Source organism: Mastigoproctus giganteus, chromosome 4, assembly GCF_048544385.1.
Source record: "Mastigoproctus giganteus isolate SK-2022 chromosome 4, ASM4854438v1, whole genome shotgun sequence".
NCBI lineage: Eukaryota > Metazoa > Arthropoda > Arachnida > Uropygi > Thelyphonidae > Mastigoproctus > Mastigoproctus giganteus.
Genome location: NC_143578.1, coordinates 127,206,664 through 127,219,181, shown reverse-complemented (window position 1 = coordinate 127,219,181; position 12,518 = coordinate 127,206,664).

The window sequence follows — 12,518 nt, the reverse complement described above, 5'->3', positions numbered from 1 at the left end:
TCACAAGAATCCAGTGACCCAGTGATGGAAGGAAGAAATAATACGATGATTATTATTCTAATAAAGATTTCTTATTACAACAGCCTCATGTATGAAAGTCTCGTGTATGTCTTTCACGCAACATATTAAGCCCTCACAGATAGCCAGGGCATATAAGCAGCTATTTATTTATTTATTTACACACTCAAATATTATGTACAATCTCAAAAAAAACAATAATTTATATACAATTTTATGTACATTTTTATTCTCATATATAATTATCCTGTCATATATTATATCTTTTGTTCAGAATACACTTGAGGAAACACTGTACAAAACACATGTGTGTGTGTCCTGGTATCAAGGGTGGTCCCTAGGCATAGCCCATCTCCACCTAGTGGATCTGTATTGAATGTAGGACCACTGTAGAGGAGCAGCCAACAACTGGGCAGCTGCTGTAGCCTGGTGCCTGTCCCCAGGCACGAGTAGTCCTGGGTTTTTTTATCCTCTTACATGCCAAAGTGCACGAAATCCTGCACCCACTGGAGGTAGTGCAATACCAGTGGGTGCCAGCTATCCCGCTCCCAGGCTGCCCAGACCTGAGAGCCCGCAAAAAAAAAAAAAAAAAAAAAAAAAACCAAGGCTGGAGCTCGTGCCTGGGGACAGGCACCAGGCAGCAGCAGCTGCCCAGGTGTTGGCTGCTCCTCTACAGTGGTCCTACGTTCAATACAGATATATAAGCACTGTCCACCCCACCCAAGAGTGGAAAAGTCCAGGGTCCGAATCCCGTCAATTACGCGAGGAATTTCCGTTTGGCTTTATTTCAGAACGCCGCTGAGTTAGTCGGTTTTAGGGTTACATGGTTTTCTTCCCGAAACCGACCACAGAAAACACGCAATTTATATACACAATACATCAGAGCGATATAGTCTAAGTCGCTGATGCGCCAAAAACCCTACAACAACAATACGATAATACAAATTAAAAGATTTATACACAACAAAACGGGCGCCTCCGTAGCCAGATGGGAAGGAACAGCAGTGCGTAACACACGCTTCTTGATTAGACCAGCGTTCGAGCCCGTCACCACCAAATACGGAGGATGCAGAAAGGTCAGGGAATGACCACCACATATCCCGGAGAAATATGGCCTTAGTTGGTAATGCTCATAAAAAACCAAACCACAACAAATACAATACATGTTTATTTTATTCATAATCTGACCTACAAACGTGCATACGGTACAAAATAACCAGTTTACCTCACAATTTATTGCTCTCCCTAAAAAGGTTTGCTTGAAAGAAATAAGAAATCTTTATTAGAATAATAATCATCGTTGTATTTTTCCCTTTCATCTGTGGGTCACAGGATTCTTGTGAAAGTGGAAAAAAATAAACCCTTCAGTATAATGAGCCCATCAAATAGGAAAGTTAATCAGTTATTCTATATAAAACTAATGTAAGAAGTGGCAAAATTATTGAAACAGAGAGGAGTGTGAGAAAATTAACAATGTTAAGTAATTTTCATAGTCACGGTACAATTATTAGCAGAGGTCATACATTCTATGAAATTACGTCATTCTGGTTTACGATTATTTTTCTAGGTGGAGAATAGTACACTTTCACGTATTGCTGGTTATTTACCATTCTAATTTGCAACTCTTCACAAACCATGGATATAACATTCCCTAGAATATAAACTTAACTTCTAACAAAAGAGAAACAGAAATTGTAATGTTGATCATAGTAAGTGATCATAGTAAGCATATGTTTTTGATATCGCCTGGGTTCAGTACTGACTCCTAGCCCTTTTAAGACTGCATTTTTTTTTACTTCTCTAACCTCCAGCTGGGTTTACCGTGACAAATTCGCGTCTTCTTTCACAACACAGTTGCTCTTCTTCTTGATCTGTGATCCTCCCATCATTCCTAGCTCCAACATCTGTCGCAGGCTGTACATCCGTCTTAAGTGACAGATTCCACGCCGTCCTTGTCTTTTTTTTATTTCCAAGACACTATGACTTTCTCTATCTTTTATCTGAATAAAAAGGTTTCTGTAGATAGTTGGACCAGCTGTTCTTGAGCAGTGGATACATTATCCACATTTTTAATAGTCATGCATTTCAGCTGCCTCTCGGAAATTGGAATGTTTCCTCATACACAGAGTTATTCATCTTAAGGCTGGAATTATTTTATATAAAAACTATAAAATGGAATAAAATTAAAAAGGCCTACAGTTATCGATAATTCCATATTTTAAAAGAAAATAACAAGACATGAAGTTAGTATCTTATTTACATTCATAACACGGAGTTTCTCGTTGAAAAACACATATTAGTAACAGAAGCTAACAAAGCCTCTTTTGTACGCCCTGACAACGTGTTATCTATTAATGTTATATCAAATAATAAAAATAAAAAATAACAGAACTTTAATTTAAACTGAAACAATAAATAAAAATAGCAAATAAATAAATCTTTATCGGTGAGTGCCATAAATATTAGTTTGGCAGAGAATATTTCAAGAGATAACGTATCAGGTAGTTTTGCGTTTAGCTCTCTAAACGCAAAACTTTGCAACTCTTCACACAACATGGATATAACATTCCCTAGAATATAAACTTAACTTAAATGCGTTTAGCTCTCTAAACGAGAGAGAGAGAGAGAGGGAGAGAGAGAGAGAGAGGGAGAGAGAGAGACAGAGACAGAGAGTATAGAATTACTTATAATATTTGCATCATATTTAAATTACAATGTTCAAAAACTGAGAATAGACAAAAAAATCACAACACAAAAAACATAACTAACGCTATATAAAACATACTACCAAAAATATACGGGCGCCACTGATATTTGGGGAAAATGAACCACACCCATTATTCACATGTCAAAAATACGCACAAAAACTTCTGTACATACTAAGCAGGTCAATGAAATACAGTAGATGAGTAGAGGCGTTGAACCAAGCAACTTCCAGCGGCGAGTCATATGAGCAATCAATCCTGTTCCTGATATTTCTACAAAACTGCAACACCTGAGATCAACGGTGGCTGACTTAATCATCACATAAACTCCATGATTCTACTACAGCAAAGAAACGTTGGGGCAGACGAAAGAGATTGACAGAAAGAGACCAGAGAGTTTTCAAAAGAGTAGATCCCGCCACTACTCATTAAATATTGCCAATCAGGAGCTTATGAACGCCGCAGAAAATGATATTAGTACAAGGAAAATAAGTAAGAACATCAACCACAGCGTCAGACTTACATAACAGCAGCTTTATAGAACATCACACAAACCAAACAGCACAGCACGCAATGCACAGCACAGCGTCGACTTGCCTAGTGCACAAATCGTCGTAATTCGTCCTTTGGAATGCTGTGTCATTGAAAGTTGTGTTATGTTGTGAAGAATGTAATTCCAATCGGATGCCCGTGTTGGGTCTGTTGGATGACTGGAGAGCGTTATTTACCAAAGTATGAAGTCCCACATAAAAATCTGACGGAGTGCTGTCAAGATCTCGTAGTTTAGGGGTTGGACCAATGGTCCAACTCCTAAACTACGAGAAACAACCTGAGATCCTGACGAGGATCAGATCCACTCTGATCCTCGTCAGTCACACCAACAGACTTGCTCTGATTGACAGATTTCTTCTGAACCAAAGGTTCGACACGCTCAGGAGAAAGCATATTCTCCTGAGCGTGTCGAGCATCAGAGGTTTCCTTACTATAGAGATCCCCTCTTCTACAATCAAAGTTACAGTGCTCACATCATCAACCTTGCGATTGTCTGCACACATCTATTTTGTATGGTAAAGTCCTGAGCGTATGGAACCTCAGTAAAGTCGAATCACCTAGATCTGCTGCAACCTGTCTTCCATTTCTGATGCCTCCAGAGTATTCCTTGTATCATCATCTAATGAGTCCTCTATAAGGGATTAAACATCCGTCTATGTTGATCTATGGTTCTCGTGTATATAAGTAGTCTGTAATTAATTTCGCATGTCATTATCTTAACATAACTGCTATTTGTTGTTAATTTTTACTCGTATTAACTAACGTATTGATCTATTGATGTATTTTCCTATTAATCTAATTGTTATTTGCTATTTATAACTGCACTCTGAGATCGTAAACCCCTGGCATTCCTGAGCCGTAAAGGGATTTATGTGTAGTTTCTCTTACCAAATAAAGACTATATTTATTTATTTAAGCTGCGGAGGCTCTATCGAGTTCTAACATCAGGTAAGAACCACTATCGTGGCATGGTCTGTAGTAGCATCATGATAAATGGCCGAACTGATCACCACTTCTTTGTGAGAAGGTTGAAGGAAGAGCGACGCTATGTGAGAAGGCCGATTTTGTGTCCCTGGCGAAATGGATCGTCTCACATATTCCGTATAATCTGGTAAAAAAACTGCCTCTGAAGTCTTTGCCAAAGGATCAATGTACTCTAAATGTTTAAAAATTGGACAAGTGATCTACATTTTTTATGCAAACAGTTTACTGAATCACTAAAGCAGAAATACTTAAAAGTTCCTATTTTTTAACTTTTGCGAACCATTTAAAATTGCACGAAAAAGAACAGTGAGGTGTTAATTTTTAAACACTTCGATTACGTATCTCAAGTAAAGCCTTTTACACAGTGTGACCAACGTTCTCTTTACAGAGGAGTCACGACTAAGTCTTGAGAAAATGCGATACATGCTTCCATTCCTCTAGGGTAAGAATCACTATAATTCCATGGTCAGGAAAAACATGATAAATGGCTGCACTAATCTCCACTTATTTGTGAAAAACAGCTTAACTGCTCGTAAGTATAGCAAGGAAATCTTTGAGGCCTATTTGTGGCTTTTCAGCGGAGCCCCAGGCCCCGAATTTACTTTCATGGAAGATAAGGGTCTCCCACTTAGGGCTTAGCTAGTCGACAAATTCCTTCAAAGCGCGGAGTAGATGGGGTGGTTAGCCAAATCTCGGACATGAATCGAACAGAATATGTCTGGATAGCTGCACAGAGTCGAACAGTGGCACGAAAAATCCCCGTCGCACTGGTCATGGACTAAGTTCGCTCTGGTACAGGAGAGATTGTTCACTACAACTGAAAACACTTGTAAACAGTACGAGAACACATTGTAACAGTTGTTTCGCCATCCCGAACGCTCATACTCAATGTTATCGGCCCATATTTTGTTGGACCGACACTCTTAATTTTGTAATTATATAAATTTAAATGAATCTTATAGTAATGCCCTTAAAAGGATATGATACAGTTTCATCAAGTACATATTTTTCTTGATATCTCAGATTTTATGACATGCTCTGAGTAACACATTCGAGTGTATTGTAAAGAACGCCTTGCAGCAGCTAATATGCATTATGCATTGAGGGAACCTTATATATTATACAGTATATATTTTATATATATTATACCTTATATATTAACCTTATACATGTATATTATTTTTTTATATATCAATGTAGAAAATGCATAAAAAGGCAGAGCCTCCATCCTCATGTACAATGCCTGTAGTCATTTGCGCAAATGCATTGATTACTTAATTTCGTATTTACAAATAAATTAACTATTCAAATTTTGGTTACTATCATAAACTCGATTCCTGGTTCAGAGTTTTCGAGTGATATATGATTTACCTTTGTTGATGCAAAACTCTATGCAAATATCATGAACTAACAGACATTCAAGATTTTATAAAGTATAATTAGATTTACTAGTAAACTCAATGTTAAAAAAATGGTGCTGGGTCAATTTTTTATTTATTATATCAACAAAATGAATACACTAAAATAACATACACTAAAAGATATTTATGCTGTCTTTTCCTTAGAAAGTTTTTCGGATAAAAATCTCTTTTTTCTTTGGACTCCACAGAGTTATTTCTTAACTCGGTGGAGTCCAAAGAAAAGAGAGATATGAATTTCAAAAGTACTGGAAGTACAACTTGTGGAACAAAATCTCAACGATAAGGGAAGGTAACAAGGACAGATGGAGAATTACTTCCTAGATAAAAAATAGACAACTTACGTTATTCTTAAGGGCTGCAATCATATGACACAGTACCCGCTTTTCGGGTTTCAGTTTTCTTTTCGAATTTTAATGGCATTGGTGGTGTCTAAAAAAAATTAATGGAAATTTTGACACATGGCCAGATCGAATATATAATGAATATGTTACACATATATTATACAAAAGCATTCTTAAACATACTATAACTCTCATAATTAATCAGAGGATTTATATGCATTAAAAATCTAGATTTATGATGATTTATACATGCAATCTAGATTTATAATGCATGCTCTAAAAAGGAATTGAATATGAATTAAAATACTAAATTATGCTTTAATAGTTCAGTATATTTTGCTATAAAATTTAAATATACTTCAAGAAAATTAAAATGAACATTATTGAATAGTGAATATTGAGCATGAATGTTATCATTTAATTGGCGCAACACAACATTTAATAAGTTGTCAGACGTGAAGATGGGCATTTGATCAAAGATAAATACCTTGAAAGCAGAAAATACCTTCCGACATTAGTATATGTGATTGGACAGTATTTGTATCATGATGTGAACCAGCAAAAATAACTGCACTGGTATAGTCCAAATACTTGTTGACTGGTATACCAACTCGAAGCCGGAACTGTTTCCGGAACTGTAAAGACGCACTGCAGGATCATTTAGACAAGACTTCAGTTATAGCTCAGACACAGCATGGTTTTGTTAAGAGGAAGTCTTGCCTGACCAACTTGATTGGATACTATGATGCAGTCACAAAAGAACTGGATGCAGGGAATAACTTTGATATTATATACTTGGATCTTAGAAAGGCTTTTGATACTGTTGCACATGGAAGACTGCTACACAAATTGGAGCAGTGTGACATTGGAGGCAAATTGCTGCTATGGATAAAGGGGTGGTTGAGGGGGAGAAGACAGAGAGTGGTAATCAATGGACACTGCTCATCGTGGACTGATGTTATTAGTGGAGTCCCTCAGGGCTCAGTGTTGGGTCCATTATTGTTTTCTGTATTTATAAATGATATTGATGATGGTATATCGGGATTAATGTCCAAGTTTGCAGACGATACAAAGGTTGGCAGGGTTGTCAAGGACACTACTGACACTATGCTTCTGCAACAGGATCTGGAAAGGTTGAGCAGATGGGCTGAGAGGTGGCAAATGAAGTTTAACATTGACAAATGTAAAGTACTACACATGGGAAACAGCAACCCCAGAGCAACGTATCAACTCTATGGTACAACACTGACAGTGGTAGAGAATGAAAGGGACTTGGGGGTGATTGTGCAGGCAGATATGAAGTTCTCTGAGCAGTGCAGACGGGCTGCAAGAGTAGCTCATGGAGTATTGTCAATGATATACAGGAATTTTTCCAGCAGGGATAAGGAGGTGATTATTCCATTGTATAAGGCGATGGTCAGGCCACACCTAGAGTACTGTATACAGGTCTGGAGGCCTCATTTCAAGAAGGATGTAGAGCTGCTGGAACGAGTACAGAGAAGGGCAACAAGATTAGTGAATGGAACAAAGGGGTGCTCTTACGAAGAAAGGCTTAAGTTTTGCAAATTACAGTGTCTGGAGACTAGGCACCAGCGAGGTGATCTGATAGAGGTGTATAAAGCCTTGAATGGTTTAAGCATGCTCAATGCTGATGGGATTCTTCCTCTAGCTCAGAATAATCACCTGAGAGGGCATAAATTCAAATTGAGGAAAGACAGATGTAGGATAGACGTGCGGAAATTTGCCTTTAGCCAGCGGGTGGTTGGTTGGTGGAACAGACTTCCATCCCTTGTGGTGGAGGTTGATAGCCTAAATAAGTTTAAGGCTCAGCTGGACAGGTATTTTGAACGAACAGAGGGGTGAAGTGGAAGTGGTTTTTTTTTTTTTTTTTTTTGGCTGATGCTGCATAAGCTTGCTTTCTTGCATCAAATGCCTCTACTAATGCTGTTGGAAATGATCTTCCTCATCTTTTCATTCCATTACAGCCACATTCTTGTGACGGTAAGCTTTTTGTTCAAAAAAAGGTTGCAGAAATAAAGACCATATCAAGTGTCCACAGCAAGTAAAGCATCATGTAAATAAGCGCTGCATTTCTCAACAATTTCGATTAAATTAGCTAAACAATAAAAAGGAGTCTGATTAATGGTTAGGATTTGACTCATATTTCAATCTGACGTTGCGTTTTAAGCTTGCTAAATACAAATTTATTCACGTGCTGCAACACGTGAAAAAAGCGATCTCCTTGACAACAAAGTGTTGTCTTACTTTTTATGGCTCACTAGCAGCTAAAACCACAGCACAATCGAGGTGTTGAATCATGAAATGAAGAAACTTCAAACCAAATATCACTACTGGACTGAAATGGCGACAGTGGCAGAGCAACATCAAGCACGGTTATAATATTATTCATCAAGGAGTATGCATTTTACCTCCTTTAAAACGTTATAGGAGACAGGTTCGAACAGAATGCTGCAAGCGGTTTTTCTGCCCTTGCTGTGTATATAGCGGCATTAGCCACTATCACGAGCACCTTTTGTTCGTTTTCAATCCCTCGGAAATAAAAGTTTAAGAGATTTTATTCACAAAATGAGCGACTGTAACATGTATCATTTTGTGAAGAATTTTTTCAAGCTAAAAGTTAAGATTCACCTGCTTCTTCAACACACCTTTCTCACAATCACGTTCGTTACCAATCCACCTCAAGGGTCGGTAGTTTTGTTGTGTTGTTGGTTGAGTGCCAAGGCAACGAAGGCTGTGATGCGTCACTGTATGCATGCGTAAATGTCCGATTATTCCGTTTGTCTGCTTACTGGGCGAAAAAAAAAAAACAAGTTTTCAGAAGATAAAACCAGGCAACGCTCTTCAAGACCGATCTATAAAGCCACGAAAAAGTCCATAAAATATTCTTTCCATCTCGACTGAATTTGTATTCGGCCTTTTCCACACAGCGCGAAAGCGTAACTACAACATTAACTAGTGATCCTACTGCAAAAACAGTACTTTGTGTCCCACGACTTTTGATAGAAGTGTGTGTGCGTGCACGCGCGCATATACGAGATGTGTATATATACACACACCTCGTGTATAAATAAAGTTACCGAACTGGTGCAATGAAAAGAACACAAAGTGATGGAACTCCGAAATGGTTTTACTTTTATTTATGTAATCACCACTTGATTGAATGCACTTATTACACGGTACTAAAAATTCCTAAAAGAGTCAGAGAAAGCGTCCAAAGAGATGACGTTCATTCCGACGGTCACGTTTTTCGTTATGTTCTCAACATCCTGAAATCTCCTTCCTTGAAGGGCAGTTTTCACTTTGGGAAAGGGGAAGAAGTCCGCTGGTGCTAAATTCGGAGAGTAGAGTGGAATGTTGATTTGCATAATTCCATGTTTCGTCAGAAACATTTTCACAATAAGTGCGGACTGGGAGTGGGCATTGTCGTGCAACAAGAACCAGCTACCTTTCTCTTGAACTTGCCGCCTCACCATGGAAATGCGCATCAATAGTCTTTGAATCACCTGTGCGTAGAACGCAGCATTGACTATCTCCCCTTCAGGAACAAATTCCTTGTAAATCACACTGTTTGTCGAAAAACATGATCAGCATCGTATTGATCCTGGACTTCTGTAAACGAAACCTTTTGGACCTTGGTGATGATTTTGAAGTTCACTGCATGATACCTCGTCTCTGGGTCATTCTGAAACACCCAACACATATCTCCAATGAAAATACAGTCGAGGAAATTAGGATTGTCTTGCAAAGTGTGGATTAAGTATTCGTACGGTGATACACGACACCCTTTGTTTCTTCTGCTCATCCGTGAGGCTGTGCGACACAAATTTTTTACGGACCGTCCTTTACCCTAAATCTTCATACAGAATTTCACGAATCGTCTCCTTATTCATATCAACTTCACAAGCCATCATTCTGAGGGTAAAACGACGATCTCTTGCCACAATATCCTGAACTTTTGCAACTCTGCCTTCTTTTATCAGAGATTAATGGACGCCCTCCTCTTGGGTCATCGCGAAGATCCTCACACCAGTCTTTGAACCGCTTATACTATTCAAACGTACTGGAAGACTTAAAAGTTTCATAACCATAAACAGTTTTTAACATTTGATACGTTTCTATTGCGTTTCCCATTTTAAAGCAAAATTTGATATTCGTTCTTGCTCATTGCAAATTGTGACAGAGATCGTTAACGCTACTAACGAAACTGATTGTTACAACCTGTCAGCATACTGGACAATCTCTGTACAACCATATGTTGGAGGAAGACTGAGCTACAATATACCACTCCCGTTTATTTTCCGTTTATGTTCAATGTCACGTTAGAACAATTCTTAATAAAGAAACATTAAAGAGAACAAAGAGGGGTGGAAGTAAATTGTGAGAAAGAGTGTTGTGGAACGAATATATACCTAAAAATTTGGAATACTTTAAAGAGAAGACCAATACAGCACAATTTACGAGCCAATTATGAACAAATTTAAACAATGTTCTCTGAAAACGCCGAAGCCAATGTGAAATATTACGTCGTTGATACTATAAACCATCCATAGAAACATGCCCAATAAATTACACAATTTAAAACTGAAAACAGTGGGCCATTGAGTCCTATTTTAAGTTTTTTTCAATAATTCGTCATATAGATGAAGATAAAAATCTTCATCTATATCATAGATAAAAATCTTCGCAAAACAATCCTGGACATCATCATCCAACATTGCTCAGAGATCGACCAGCACCAACCTCATGGGGACACTGCTAAGGATCCAGCAAGCGCTAAATAAGAAGTAGCAACTGGATTTCGTTTTTTTAGATGTGGCAGCAGCATATGACAATATATCTATCCCATCCCAGCTCTCACAGTTATTCTGCGAGACTACTTCCTCATTACGGGAGTGTCCTCCATTTTTTAAAGAACACTCTTCAACGCAGACAAATTGCAGTAACAAACGGATACATGTGTGCTAAGTACCAAGTTGATAAAGGAGTCCTACAAGGTGGCGTCTTGTCGCCACCTTGTAGGACTTTTTTGCCATAGTGCTAGAGCCCTTCTTAGCTCTAAACAGGAAACAGTTCATCACATATGCAGATGACATTAAATTTTTTATTGCCTCAGAAGATCAGAAATCAGCTGACTTCTGCAACCAATTGGCTAACACCAAAATTAAACATGTACAAAAATATCTAGACTGTATCGGGCTACACTGAAATGAAATCAGGACTTCACAAATAAAATAAATTCGAACAAAATAGAAATATATGTGAACGACATCCTTGTCCAAAAGGTTCAGTCACATCTTGAGACTCATATGGGATGAAGGGCTGAACTTCCTTCCACACTTGGCATACATTCGCAAGAAAACGTATGCGGCGCTCTGGATAACCAGGTAGGAGCTCATAGGCATTCGACACCCTCGTTTAATGAGGCAATATATCAACAGATGTGTTATCCTAATTCCCCTATACGCGTCACAAATCTAGTCTTCATCTCCTGAAAGCAATATCAAGGCTTTCCTTGGGCTTGAATACTGGCTCTTGAGGTAGCTAAATAGAATTTCAGCTAGGTCTTTTACCATCTCAAGAGCTATATTATATTATACTCCAACTTAGAGGCTGGAGACAAATCGTTACCGCAAAAAATATAATGACGCTTGCTCAGCTCTTAACGGGTCGGCTGGGTTCACCGAAAGCCCGACAGTGGATAATAACACCGGGAGTAAATCAAAGATGAGTTTCAGATAAGGAACTGCAACTCAGGGCTGCATTTACATAGTTGGATAGTCTAGGAAGATTCTTTCCAGCAAACACTATAAAACTATTTAATAAGCTAAGTGTCAATCCTGAAAAACTCAGTACAAGCCAAATCATATAGAAAAGAAGTGCTCAAAACTGTTCCTGCAGATAGAGCTGCAAGGAAACTGATACAGCGCCCTCATCTCCCAGACACGAGCTGGCGGGCTCTAGGAATCCCAACCTCATTACCCACAGAAGAAACCGGCTGCTGGAAACGGTAAAATGAACTTTCAAGTTATTATTTGGTATTAAATTGTACTATATTGTATTATATTGTATCACTGTCGCACCTGTAGTTTCGTTGTTTCATGTTGTACGCTGTTCAGCTGTAAATATTTGTGGTGATGTAAATATGGTAAATCTCCGACTACTTGGATCAACTCAGAAGATATGCCTTAAACACAACAATACAAAGTTTTACTTGTTTATATTAATTAAGTGTTATGCCTTAAGCAGATAACGGATATTTCTAGCATTGTATAATCCAGATATTCTTATATTGTATAATCCAGATATATTTAGTTCATAAATAAATATTGTATAAATCATATAACAAGTACTGCATTACATGTATTTTTAATTAAATATGCAACTTCATCCCCTGGCGAGTAGCTGTAATCGGGTGTCTCCTAGGAGAAATAAAGATAATAATAAAATGATATCCATATTACCACCATTACAACAGC